General features: G+C 31.2%; 1 protein-coding gene across 2 annotated transcripts in view; it reads right to left on the bottom strand.

The window, feature by feature from the left end:
- Nucleotides 1–2,803, bottom strand: part of LOC101883122 (phospholipid-transporting ATPase ABCA1) — a 157,656-nt gene extending 154,853 nt beyond the window's left edge. For both annotated transcript variants that reach the window (XM_073907702.1, XM_073907701.1), the window contains exon 1: nucleotides 2,629–2,803. The gene's annotated coding sequence lies outside the window, so the exon portion shown is untranslated. The remainder of the gene's footprint in view (nucleotides 1–2,628) is intronic.
- Nucleotides 2,804–15,574: the final 12,771 nt, after the last annotated feature.

Here is a 15,574-nt window from a genome sequence, read left to right as displayed (position 1 = left end):
ACATTAAAACACACTCATACACGATTTAGTTAATCCATTTCCAACCGGAGCACCTGGAGAAAACCCACGCCAACACGGGGAGAACATGCAAACTCCACACAGAAACACCAACGGTCCCAGCCGGGACTCGAACCAGCAACCTTCTTGCTGTGAAGTGACAGTGTTAACCACCGAGCCACCAAATTAAAGAGCATACTAACAGAAATGTGATTAAATTGTCATTGCTGCATGTCCTTGGGGTCTAATTTAAGCCACGACTGCTCACAAAACTTACCAGTTTCCTTTAAAATGTAAAAAAAAGGGCAATCCTGTCATCAATTATTGAATCTGAAGCTAATTGGCCAGTCTCGGGGGATCCGTGTTGCTAATGTTGCTAATTACAACCCCGACGGGAAGAAATCAAGTCGTTTTTTAAGCTTTGAAGTGAAGAAAAGGGAGAGTTTTACCTCCTGCCGTTCAGTAAATGTGTGTGGTCATGTTGATCTTCATTTACTCGGTCCTGTGTTGTGAACGATCCTTATTATGCCGGCAGATTTTCATGCATTAATATGCATTAATAAGTGAAAGCTATTCATTCATTCATTCGTTTACTTTTCGGCTTAGTCCTTTTATTAATCTGGGGCTGCCACAGCAGAATGAACCGCCAACTTATCCAGCATATGTTTTAAGCAGCGGATGCCGTTCCAGCTGCAACCCATCACTGGGAAACACCCATACACACTCATTCACACACACAATTTAGCTTACCCAATTCCCCTATAGCGCATGTGTTTGGACTGTGGGGGAAACCGGGGTACTCGGAGGAAACCCACACTAACACGGGGAGAACATGCAAACTCAACACAGAAACGCCAACTGACCCAGCCGAGGCTCAAACCAGTGACCTTCTTGCTGTGATATGATCGTGCTACCCACTGCGCCACTATGAAGATGTATAGAAGAAGAAGATTTTTTACATAATTTTATAATATTTTAGTTTTAGTTATAGTTTGTAAATCAGTATTTGGTGGAAAATCCCTGATTTTTAATTACAACATATTGGAAACATCTGACCTTTTTCTACTACAGGAACTACTAATTTCTACTAAGCAAGGTAACAAAATAAAAAAAAACAAAAAAAAAAACATAAATAAAATAAAAACAAAAACTAAATATTAAACTAAATTAAATTAAAAACTATAAATAATTTTTTATTTTTTTATTTCATAATATATTGACCCTTTATTTTTATTATTATTATTTATTTTAAATACATAAATTAATTTTTATTTAATTAATCTCTAAAAGACAACATTTTGTATTTGTAATTAGGAACATTATCAGACTTTTACAAAGCCTCTAGACTGTTAAAAAAAATAATAAAAACAATAAAAAACTGGTTGCCTTAAATTTTTAAGCGGAATCAAATTAACCCTATGAGTCAATTGAACTTATATTATGTGAAACTGACTTAAAACTGCTTGCATAACGTATACAATTTAATTAGAACATACAATGAACTAAAAGCATGTGCTGTCAGGACTAATTGATCATATAATTATATTCAGTACAGTCATGTTTAGTTCCTGTAAATTATATATATATATATATATATATATATATATATATATATATATATATATATATATATATATATATATATATATATATATATATATATATATATATATATATATATTATTTTAGCTATAGTTTGTATTTCAGTATTTGGTGGAACAGCCCTGATTTTTAATCACGAAAAAATAGAAACATCCAACCTTTTTCTACTACACTAACTTTTAAGCAAGCAAGGTAACAAAACAAAACAAACAAAAATAAATTAATAAATAAAATAAATAAAGCAAAACAAAAATTAAATTAAATTAAATTAAATTAAATTAAATTAAATTAAATTAAATTAAATTAAATTAAATTAAATTAAATTAAATTAAATTAAATTAAATTAAATTAAATTAAATTAAATTAAATTTAAACAAAACAAAATAAGCAAAACAAAACAAATCAAAAGAAAACAAAAACATAAAAAAAAATAAAATAAATAAAATAAAATAAATTAAAATAAAAACAAAAATCAAAAAATAAATTGTAAAACTGAATTAAAAATTAAAAACTATATATATATATATATATATATATATATATATATATATTGACCATTTCTTTTTACTATTATTATTAATGTCAAAATGTATATTTAATTTTATTAAAATTTATTTAATTAAGCTACAAAATTATTTTGTATTTGTAAATAGAAACACATTATCAGACCTTTAGAAAATCTCTACACTGTAAAAACTCCTGGTTGCTTTAAAATTTTAAGCTGAATCAAATCAAACCCTATGAGTCAATTAAACTTAAATTATGTGAAACTGACTTAAAACTGCTTGCATAACGTATAAAATTAAGTTAGAAGATGATTAACTTTGCTTAATAAGTTATGAACTAAAAGCATGTGCTGTCAGGACTAATTGATCATATAATTATTTACAGAACAGTCATGTCTTAGTATCTGTAAATTATATATACATGCTACATATACAAATAAATAACAATCCCAATGATACTGCAGGAACACTGATGTCAACTGGATAAACAAGCAGAAACACACACACGCACACGCACACTCACCTGTGTTTCAGCGGTGTAGATTTACCGTCACCATCATCATGTGTCTCCACTTCAACTAACACTGCTAACAGCTAACCAGCTAACACCATACAGACGACCTGTTGCTGGCGAGTGTCGTCCTCATTCCCCAAGCAATAAAGAGCACATGAGAGAGTGTCTATGGATACAGGTGAGCGGTGTGTGTTACACAAGACTGAACATAAAACACACCCATAGCCACAGCAGCTGCAGCAGCACTGTGTGTGTGTGTGTGTGTGTGCATGTGTGTGTGTGTGCTTGTGTGTGTTTAGTGTACATAATCATGGACATAAGAATGAATCAGATGTCAGTGTGAGGAGTTAATAATCAACAAACAGAAAACATGCCTGTCATCGGATGAGTTTACAGCTACTGCACTTAGTGTTTTGTCTTGTTTATAGTCTAAATATTGAAAAATTCTTAAATCAAGAAGCTTTTTCCGCGCATATAGTGTTGTTTTCAGAAATTATTAGTAAAAATTAGGTCAGTTTTCCCTAAAACAAGCAAAAATATTCTCATTTTCACTTTAAAATAACATTATTCTGCTTGTTTTAAGGAAAAACTCACTTAAATTGAACTAATTTAATATGAAATTAATCACTTAAATCTATAGATTTACTCAAATAAGAAAATTAGGTAAGACTTACACTATTATAGTTAATGTATTTACTAACATAATTAAAGAACAGCTATTGTACAGAATTGATTAAATATAACAATTCATGAACTTCGAGTCAACAAATGACCCCTGAACAACTGTATTTTGATTCACCAATGTTAACCAAGATGAATAAATACTGTAATAAATGTACTGTCAATTGCTTGTTTAGAAGGAAGTACTAACTAACTAGTAAATGTTGACTGTAAACCGACAGACTATGTGTCTCGTAATATGAAGGGTTACTGAAAATTTTATTATATGATTGTGGCAGAAGAGTAAATCATTGAAAAGATGAGACTTTTGACATTTGTTTTATTTTAATATCACTGAACAAAAGTCAGTGGCCTTCAGTTCATGTGTTGTTAGACTGAATGTTATATATTATTACATCTGACCATATTAAACATTGTAGAGGAGATTAAATTATCATTAACTATATCAAGAAACTGTCAATATCATTCACCGTGTTTTAAATTGGGGGTATACCATGCTATTTGGATTTGTTTTTTTCCAGTTTTATTTATAGTATTTTTCTAAAATATTAAAAATCAAAGAATTTACGGTATAATTGTACACTTTGACATGTAGAGAGAAAATAAATAGGGATCCAAAATTATTTTAACAATATATAAAAATTATAATACATTAAAAAAAATCATTTTAAATTAATAATTAATTAAAATTTAAATAAATATTTATCATTTATTTATTACAGCAAAGCAATGGACTTATTTTCTCTTATTTATTTATTTATTTATTTATTTATTTATTTATTTATTTATTTATTTATTTATCATTTATTTATTACAGCAAAGCAATGGACTTATTTTCTCTAATTTATTTATTTATTTATTTATTTATTACAGCAAAGCAATGGACTTATTTACTCTTATTTATTTATTTATTTATTACAGCAAAGCAATGGACTTATTTTCTCTTATTTATTTATTTATTTATTTATTTATCATTTATTTATTACAGCAAAGCAATGGACTTATTTTCTCTTATTTATTTATTTATTTATTTATTTATTTATTTATTTATTTATTACAGCAAAGCAATGGACTTATTTACTCTTATTTATTTATTTATTACAGCAAAGCAATGGACTTATTTTCTCTTATTTATTTATTTATTACAGCAAAGCAATGGACTTATTTACTCTTATTTATTTATTTATTTATTACAGCAAAGCAATGGACTTATTTTCTCTTATTTATTTATTTATTTATTTATTTATTTATTACAGAAAAGCAATGGACTTATTTTCTCTTATTTATTTATTTATTTATTTATTTATTTATTTATTACATCAAAGCAATAGACTTATTTACTCTTATTTATTTATTTATTTATTACAGCAAAGCAATGGACTTATTTTCTCTTATTTATTTATTTATTTATTTATTACAGCAAAACAATGGACTTATTTTCTCTTATTTATTTATTTATTTATTTATTTATTTATTTATTTATTTATTACAGCAAAGCAATGGACTTATTTTCTCTTATTTATTTATTTATTTATTTATTACATCAAAGCAATGGACTTATTTACTCTTATTTATTTATTTATTACAGCAAAGCAATGGACTTATTTTCTCTTATTTATTTATTTATTTATTTATTTATTTATTTATTTATTTAATAATCACTATTATTATGTATAAATCTTGATCTACAAAAACTGACCAATTTGTTTAAAACTTCATGAAAATTAAATATATATATATATATATATTTCTGAAATTTCCCATTAATAAAAACTACCTTGTTTCAATATACATAAAATTAAATAAAATTAACTAATTACATTTATGTACATTACGTTTATTTTACTATGTAGTTTTGGGTTTTTTATTTTAAAAAAATGATTAAACCCAATATTAGACTTCAGTTATTATAAATGCACTAAAGTTTGAACCATAAAATGTTCATAATTTAATGTATAGTTTGACATTTCTTAAATCTATTATTAATCTGTAAAAAGCTGTAAATATATGCTTATAAAACCTGAAATTATGTTGAAAACTAAAATTCTGCTGTTTAAAAATATTTATAAAATAAATAAATAAATAAACAAACATCTTTATTATTTTATTTTGTTTAAATTTATAATATATATTTAAAAAAATATTTCAAATATAATTTATTTTATTTCATATTTAAATAAATTAATAAACTTCTTTATTATTAATTTAGGGCGTCACAGTTTCCCCCACAGTCCAAACACATGCACTATAGGTGAATTGGGTAAGCTAAATTGGCTGTAGTGTATGAGTGTGTAAAGTGTGTCTGTATGGGTGTTTCCCAGTGTTGGGTTACGGCTGGAAGGGCATCCACTGCGTTAAACACATGCTGGATCAGTTGGCGGTTCATTCCCCTGTGGCGACCCCTGATTAATAAAGGGACTAAACCAAAAAGAAAATGAATGAATCAATTAGTTAATTTAATTAGAAATTTTATTTTGTTTAATTTAATTTGAATAAATTTAATGTTGTTTTGTTTTATTTTTTGTTCTAGGGTGAGTTTTACCCCCAGTCTAACCTTGCAATACATATTGTAACAACTTAACATCCCTGCTTTCCCTGACATCCCTGAGATTCGTTCTCTACAGTTTTGCCAAATTCAGTAAAACTCCAAGCCATACAAAAATAAAAATCATGAACACATTCAGTCTTTCTGTTTTCCCAGTTGCAGAAACCAAAGGGCCCTCAAATTGCAATTCTTTATTGGTACATTTGTCTTTAGTGCCCCAAATAAAGATAGCAGAGCACGCCTGAATGAAGGACTCGTGAGAAAACTACAAATCCCAGAAACACAAATTAAACAAATCAATAAACACTGAAGCTTTCAGGGGAATAAGTTGTGAAAACACCATCACACTTCACATTCCCCAGACCAAACACTGCATGCTGCTGAAGCCAGGATCATTTGCCCTTATAATTATTAAGTCATAATTCTTTTAAGGGGCAGCACAGTGGCTCAGTGGTTAGCACTGTGGCCTCACAGCAAGAAGGTCCCTGGGTCAAGTCCCATATATACATTTACTTTATTAGGTACACCTCAATAGTTCTGAGCCGAGCATCTGAATGTGTCAGCAGAAATGGAGACTCATCAGAGCAGCAACGTTTCTCCAATCTTCTATTGTCCAGTTTTGGTGAGTCTGTGTGAATTGTAGCCTCAGTTTCCTGTTCTTAGCTGACAGGAGCGGCACCCGGTGTGCTCTTCTGCTGCTGTAGCCCATCCGCCTCAAGGTTGGACGTGTTGTGTGTTCAGAGATGCTCTTCTGCAGAGCTCGGTTGTAACGAGTGCTTATTTGAGTTACTGTTGCCTTTCTATCAGCTGGAACCAGTCTGGCCATTCTCCTCTGACCTCATCAACAAGGCATTTGCGTCCACAGAACTGCAGCACACTGGATATTTCCTCTTTGTCGGAGCATTCTCTGTAAAGCCTAGAGATGGTTGTGCGTGAAAATCCCAGTAGATCAGCAGTTTCTGAAATACTCAGAGCAGCCCGTCTGGCAGCAACAACCATGCCACATTTAAAGTCACTTAAATCCCCTTTCTTCCCCTTTCTGATGCTCGCTTTGAACTGCAACAGATCATCCTGATCATGTCTACATGCCTAAATGCAGTGAGCTGCTGCCATGTGATTGGCTGATTATGTGTAACAAGCAGTTAGACAGATGTACCTAATAAAGTGGCCGGTGAGTGTATATGTAAAGCTGAACGTGTTTATTTTATGTCTAAAAGTAATTTATTGAGATTATTAATATTTTCCTGTGTCATTCCCTCAATGATCGGGTATTATCTAAATATCTATATATCCGTCTAACATAATATTTTTAATTATGTCACACTACATAACGCTGCATTACATGACATCGGTTTCAAAATCAATCCCCTGATGCCCTTGACTTTTGTCCTCATACAGTCACTGTTTACACAATACAGCATTTATGGCAGTGTCTGCAGCGCTGATCTGTAGGACACAGGTTATGTATTCTCATAAAATGACAACATTTACTGTGTTTCACTGTACATGTGTTTCATTTAAACGCCTCTTACAGAACAACAACAATCAAACACGCTTTTTCTACAGAAATGGGTTATAAAAAGTCAACGCTAAACACGAGATGCTGAAATACAGCAGAATCATCATGAAGCTAAAACATTATCAGCCCTCCCTTTTCTTGATCAAATATTTCACAAATGATGTTGAACAGATTGAGGAAATGTTCACAGTATATCTGATAATGTTTTTTCTTCTGGAGAAAGTCTTATTTGTTTTATTTCGGCTAGAATAAAAGCAGTTCTTCATTGATTTAAAGCCATTTTAAGGTCAATATTATTAGCCCCCTTCAGCAATATTAGTTTTGAGTTGTCTCCAGAACAAACCACTGTTATACAATTACCCTAACGTTACCCTAATTACCCCAATCAAGCCTTTAAATGTCACTTTAAGCTGGATACTAGTGTCTCTTGAAGAATATCTAGTCTAATATGATGTCAGTCGGTCAGTATTTATTCAGTTCCCGAAGGTAATTTGGTTGCAGCATACAAGTATGTTACACATAATACACAAAAACACACTGTGCAAAACTAATTCTACCCCAAATTGAAAAAAAAAAATATATATATATATATAAATATATATATATATATATATATATATATATATATATATATATATATATATATATATATATATATATATATATATATATATATATATATATATATATATTACAGCTGAGGGGATGAATGAAAGTTTAAAGCGATTTGTTGGACTACACCGTAAAAAGTAGAAACTTTAACAAATTATTTTGACTGATTAGTGTTAATAACTCATCTCTAATCACTGATTTATTTTATCTTTGCTATGATGACAGTAAATAATATTAGACTAGATATTCTTCAAGACACTAGTATTCAGCTTAAAGTGACATTTAAAAGCTTCACTAGGGTAACTAGCTTATTAAAGTTCGTCGAGACAAACTTTAGGCTGGCTTGAGAAAGTCTGTTGGAAATAGTTTGTTTAGTTTAAACAGTTTTAAAAAGTATGAAAAGATGATAGATAGATAGATAGATAGATAGATAGATAGATAGATAGATAGATAGATAGATAGATAGATAGATAGATAGATAGATAGATAGATAGATAGATAGATAGATAGATAGATAGATAGATAGATAGATAGATAGATAGATAGATAGATAGATAGATAGATAGATAGATAGATAGATAGATAGATAGATAGATAGATAGATAGATAGAGACCATTATTCTGTATGACAGTCTGATGGATAGCTATGAGGTCGTAAAGTTTGATCTAATGTTAAGTCAATAACAGTCTTTTGCAATGGAAGTCTATGGGACAGTTGTTGCTAGGGTGCAGTATCTGGTTGTTAGGGGTGTGGCTAGAAAGTTAAAAGCTCATCAGTTATTGGCAGTTTGGTAGTTTGAGTTAAATGAGCTCAGTCATTAGTCTGTAGAACAGTCTAATGCAGAGTTATGACCTCACAAAGTTTGGTCCAATGTAAAGCCAATGAGAGTCTTTTGAATGGAAGTCAATGGAACAGTTTCTAGGGTCCAAAAATGGTTGCTAGGGCGTGGCTAGAAAGTTAAAATCAGTTATTGTCAGTTTGATAGTCTGAGTTAAATGAGCCCAGTTAGAAGTCTGTGCGACAGTCTGACGCAGAGTTATGAGGTCACAAAGTTTGGTCCAATGTTAAGTCTATGGGATTTTTCCGACGGTCCCGGGACGTTTTTCGGAAAACCGAAAGTCGGATCAGTCGGAAAAGATAGAGCAATCCGAGTCCGAATAGGTCGGAGGTCTGGTACCAGTTTGGTGGTCATAGCTCGAAAGCTCTAGGAGGAGATAGAGTTTAATTTTTAGTCTCAAAAGAAGAAGAATATTAAAAAACATAATAAGTTTAAATAGGATTTCAGTAGTCTGGCTTGTTTCTCAAGCCAGCCTAATTAGGGTAACTAGGCAGGATAGGGTAAGTTATTGTATGATAATGGTTTGTTCTGTAGACTATCGAAAAATATTTAGCTTATAAAAGGGGCTCATAATATTGACCTTAAATTGGTGTTTAAAAATTAAAAACTTCTTTTATTCTAGCCGAAATAAAACAAATAAGATTTTCTCCAGAAGACAAAATATTATCAGACATACTGTGAAAATTTCCTCGCTCTGTTAAACTATTATGATTAGAAATGTGCTAAAAGAAACCTTCTTTGCATTAAACATAAATTGGGGAAAAATATACAGGAGGGCGAAAAATTCTGACTTTAACTGTATATATACACGATTGGCGAAAAACGTATTGGACAGGCGTCACTTCTGTATATATTAAAGCATAAATGTTAGATCAAATAATGTCGGCTTGCTTTGAAGTTCCAGCAGTCATTAAAGCTCGGAGTGAAGCTCGTCAAACTCTGATGTGTAAAATCTCCGAGCTCTTCCTCCTCTGACGCACAACACGTGACAGTATTTCAGATGTTTTTAGGCAGGTTTGGACGTAAATTTAAGGCATCGAAACACAAACACACATCTGATGCTGAGAGACCCGAACACATGATGGAGAGTCCTGATAATCAGACAATACGAGACGGACAGAACACAGAAAAAAGAGGAAAGAAGTTAGGGGAGGAAGAGGAGAAGGAAGAAATAAAAGAAAGTATGATGAGGAGGAGAATAAAAAAGGAAGAGAATGAAGAGGAGGAGGAGAAGAAAGAAAGAAAAACAGAAAGAAAAGATGTGGAGGATAAAGAAAAAATGAGGAAGAGAAGAAAGAAAGAAAGAAAGACAGAAAGAAGGAAAGGATGAGGAGGTAAAGAATAGTAAAAGAGTCTACAGTTGCTCAGTTTAGCCTGAAAGCAAGTTTGTTCATTCATGATGTTTTGTGTCTATGAATGAATGAATGAATGAAGGAAGGAATAAAGGAAGGAAGAAATAAGATAATGAAAGAAAGAAAGAAGGAAGAACGGAAAGAAGGAACGAAAGAAATAAAGAAAGAAAGAAAGAAAGAATAAAGTAATGAAAGAAGGAATGAATAAATGAAAAAATGAGTAAATGAATGAATAAATTAATAATGAATGAATGAATAAATGAATATATGGATGAATGAATGAACGAAGGAATGAACAAGTGCACGAATGAATAAATAAAAAGACTAAATAAATGAATGAATATAGGGATGAGTGAATGAATGAACGAACGAACGAACAAATGAAAAAAATGAATGAATGAATGAATGAATGAATGTATATAAGGATGAATGATTGAATAAATAAACAAATGAACAAATTAATGAGTGAATGAATGAATAAATGAATAAATATAGGGATGGATGAATGAACGAACAAATGAATAAAGGGGATGAATGAATGAATGAATGAATGAATAAAGGAAGGTAGGAAGGAAGGAAGGAAGGAAGGAGAAATTAATGAATATAGGGATAAATGAATGAATGAATGAATGAATGGAGGGAATGAATGAATGAATGAATGAATGAAGGAAGGAAGGAAGGAAGGAAGGAAGGAATAAATAAATAAATATGGGCATGAATGAATGAATGAATGAATGAATGAATGGACGAACAAACGAATGGAGGGAATAAATGAATGAATGAATGAATGAATGAATGAATGAATGAATGAAAAACAGAAAGAAAGAAAGAAGGAAAGAAAGAAAGAAAGAAAGAAAGAAAGAAAGATAGAAAGAAAGAAAGAATGAATGAATCTGTCTCCATCAGCATCCAAACAGGCTCTAATTGGTGAGATATCAGAGAAGTGCCACTCTACTCTTTCTCATCTCTCTCTCTCTTTCTCTCTCTCTCCTTCATCTGAGGAGCAGATGCCGAAAGACTCGGGCGCTTTGAAAAGCCAAGATTGCGAGCCAGCGTGAGGCTGCACTTGGGGAAACCATTTGGACTTTAAAGTTTGCCGGGAGTCTGAAGTGCCGTTCTGTTTGTGCTAATTTGCTCTTTAGTGTTGGAGAAGAACATCCAGAGCGCTAGCACCCAGACGGGACACACAGACGGATTGAAGAAGTGCGCAAAAACAAGAGAGAGATCTGCAACATGATGCAAACGTCTCTAATATTCATGCTCAAGTCATTCAGAAAAAATTAGGGGGATGCCTATACTTAACCCGGTTGGTTTTGTCTTCCATATTTGACCTAAAATCAGGTTGAAATAACTTTTATTGGGACGCCTTGGTTTTGCTGGTAAAATAATTTTTATTTTATTTTATTCACCCTAAAAATGCGGGGTAAAAATACACTACAATGCAGGATTATTAAACCCAAATGAGGATAAAATATGGGCAAACAGTGGGTTTACAGTACATTTGGTTAAAAAAAATCAACCCAGCCTACGTTATCCCGAAATTGGGTTGAGATAACCCAGTATTGTGCAACCCTGGTTTTGCAAGTCACTTTTTTTTCTTTAAAAGTTTTTTTTTTATTTTATTTTTTTACATGCAATCTAAAAATGTTGAGTTATTTTAACCTAACATGGATAAAATATCGAAAACCTAACCAATTTTTTAAATTAAATTTTAGTTTTAGTTTTTTAATTTAATTTAATTTAATTTAATTTAATTTAATTTAATTTAATTTTACTTTACTTTACTTTACTTTACTTTACTTTACTTTACTTTACTTTTACTTTACTTTACTTTACTTTACTTTACTTTAATTTACTTTATTTAATTTTATTTTATTTTATATTAATTAACTATTTTATTTTACTTTACTTTACTTTACTTTACTTTATTTTATTTTATTTTATTTTATTTTATTTTATTTTATTATTTTATTTTATTTTATTTTACTTTACTTTACTTTACTTTATTTTATTTTATTTTATTTTATTTTATTTTATTTTATTATTTTATTTTACTTTATTTTTTACTTTATTTTATTTTATTTATTTATTTTATTTTATTTTATTTTATTTTATTTTATTTTATTTTATTTTATTTTTATTTTTTTTATTTTTATTTTTTTATTTCTCACCCCTGTTTGTACTAGTAAAACTATTAAATTAAATGAATAGACTTTATTTAAATGCACTTTAAATATGCTGGGTTATTTAAACCCAAAGTGGGTAAAATATGGACAAACTCAAGAATTGGGTTAAATTTAGACCTATATATTTAATTGAAAAAATTAACCTAACCAAAAATTGGTATATATATATATATATATATATATATATATATATATATATATATATATATATATATATATATATATATATATATATATATATATATGAGTGCGGGTTAATCCAAAATATGAGATGCTGAGTTTATTACGCTACTGAATGTTGCCACACAGCGGGGTTTCAGAGCTCTGAGTTCACTTGTGATGAATTATTCTGAAAAACTAGATAGTATTCAAAAAAAGCAACTCACCATCTGTCCCAGAGTCCAGTGTTTTCATTTGTCTTGACCTGCGTTTAAAAGACAGACTGTTATAGAAAATACAGATGTGCATCACATTTTTCAATCTCATTTCAAACTTAAACTAATAAAAATATCCTTGCTTAGATTGCTCCAGCATCATTTGCGCTCATGTGATTGATTCTGCTGTCACATATTGTATCCACGTCTCTGTTTTGAAATATACATGTACGTTGCTGTGAAAAAGTATTTGCCCCCTTACTGATTTCTTTGTTTTGTTTCATGTTTATTCAATTTTAATGTTTCAGATCATCAAATAAATTTAAACATTAGTCGAAGATAACACAAATAAACACATCATGTAGTTTTTAAATGAAGGTTTTTTTTATATTGTTAAGGGAAAACAACATAGAACACTACATGGCCCAGTGTGCAAAAATATTTGCCCTCAAAACTAACCCTGGTTTATCTCATCTGAGTTAAATTTTCTAGCCATACCCGAGTCTGATTACTGGCAAAACTGTTCGCAATCAAGACATCACTTTAATATGACCTGTTTGTCAAAGTAAAGTAGACCAAAAAATCCTCAAAAGCTAGACATCATGCCGATATTCAAATAAATTAAAAGAACAAATGGGAATAATTAAGATCCCCTAGTCTGGAAAAGATTAATAATCCTTCTTTTATTTTATTACAATTATTTTGTCTATTATTTAAATTAATTTAATGATCTGAAATGTTAAAGTGTGACAAACAAGCAAAGCAATTAAAAAATAAGTGAGGGGGCAGATACTTTTTCACACTGCAGTAGTACACAATTTTAGTCATTATCAAGAGGAAATCACAAATGCAGCCAATCCAGAAGTACTTTTTCCAATCTTCTTTTAATTATCCAGACCCTAAAGAGTCAATTTAGTCTCATATAAAGTAAATATGCTGAAATATAAGCCAATCCAGCGTGTAACACGCGTATAAGTGGGTTTAAAAAAATAAATAAAAAATGTAATATCTTTTTTATAAAAAAAAAAAAAAAAAATATATATATATATATATATATATATATATATATATATATATATATATATATATATATATATATATATATATATATATATATATTAGAAACATAAACTATTTTTAAATAAATATAAGAATATTTTTGACCATTATATATATAATGGTCAAAAATATTCTTATATTTATTTAAAAATAGTCTATGTTTCTAATTTCATTATATATTTATTCATTTTCCTTCGGCTTAGTCCCTTTATTTATCTTTTTTTGACCGAAAGAGACACACAGTTACTGGCCGGCCCAGAGAAATCCATCACATGCTCCAACACACACTGACACAACGCAGTGACGTGGAGCCTGCTAATTTAAGCCCAGCGGAGAGTCCTTCAGCTGGTAACGAGCAACAGTCTACAGTCTACACCTGCTGCTGTACTGAGATCAGTGGGAGACACTGCTGAGGATCAGATGAGCTCTGACCCATTAACAACTGAAGCGTCTGCACAGCCAAACCTTTACAGAGGCAAGAATGACTGCAGAACATCACCTTTTCCTGACCGAGCTTCTCTTTGCAGCTCATGCACTCTTAAGCTTGGTTTATACTTCTGCGTCGAGTGATCGGCGTGACCCACGGCGCCTGCTTTGTGCGTTGCCGTGCATTTATAATTCTGTGTGCTGTTTGTGTTCCTCTGCAATAACACTTCCAAAAAGCTAGATGGCAGTAGGTTTAATGTTCCTATGTGTCGAGTTCTTTTTTTTCTTCTGAACGCTACCTTAATGTAGAAGTAGCTCAAACTAAAGTGTTCTTATGGTTGTTAGGGAGTTCTTGTGGTTGTTAGGATGTTCTGGATGGTTGTTAGGGTGTTCTGGATCGTTGCTAGGATGTTCTGGATGGTTGTTAGGGAGTTCTTGTGGTTGTTAGGATGTTCCGGATGGTTGTTAGGATGTTCTGGATGGTTGCTAGGATGTTCTTGATGGTTGTTAGGGAGTTCTTGTGGTTGTCAGGATGTTCCGGATGGTTGTTAGGATGTTCTGGATGGTTGCTAGGATGTTCTGGATGGTTGTTAGGGAGTTCTTGTGGTTGTTAGGATGTTCCGGATGGTTGTTAGGATGTTCTGGATGGTTGCTAGGATGTTCTGGATGGTTGTTAGGGAGTTCTTGTGGTTGTTAGGATGTTCCGGATGGTTGTTAGTATGTTCTGGATGGTTGCTAGGATGTTCTGGATGGTTGTTAGGGAGTTCTTGTGGTTGTTAGGATGTTCTGGATGGTTGTTAGGGTGTTCTGGATGGTTGCTAGGATGTTCTGGATGGTTGTTAGGGAGTTCTTGTGTTTGTTTGGATGTTCCGGATGGTTGTTAGTGTGTTCTGGATGGTTGCTAGGATGTTCTGGATGGTTTGCAGAGTTTTATGGTAATTTTTGTAGTGTGTTTTTGAATGATATGGTGTTTTGATGGTTAACAATTTTCTGGATGGTTTTGTGTTGCTAGGGTGGTCTATGTTGTCAGAGTGTTCTGGTGGTTGCTAAGATGTTCTGGATGGTAGCTAGGGTGTTTTGATGGTTGGTATGGGGTTTTTAAATGGTTTAACAGGATTTTTTGGAAGCTTTCTACTGTGTTTTGCGTTGCTAGGGTGGTCTATGTTGTTAGGGTGTTCTTGATAAGATGTTCTGGATGGTTGCTAGGGTGCTATAGTGTTTTAGATTTTGGATGGTGTTTTGGTTGCTATGATGTTTTAATGGTTAACAGTATTTTCTGAATGGTCTCTAGGGTGTTCTGTGTTGCTTGGGTGGTCTATGCTGTCAGGGTGTTCTGTTCTGGTTGCTAAGATGTTCTGGTTG

Source organism: Danio rerio, chromosome 7 (genome assembly GCF_049306965.1).
Source record: "Danio rerio strain Tuebingen ecotype United States chromosome 7, GRCz12tu, whole genome shotgun sequence".
Taxonomy (NCBI): domain Eukaryota; kingdom Metazoa; phylum Chordata; class Actinopteri; order Cypriniformes; family Danionidae; genus Danio; species Danio rerio.
This window is presented reverse-complemented; position numbering and strand designations above follow the sequence as displayed.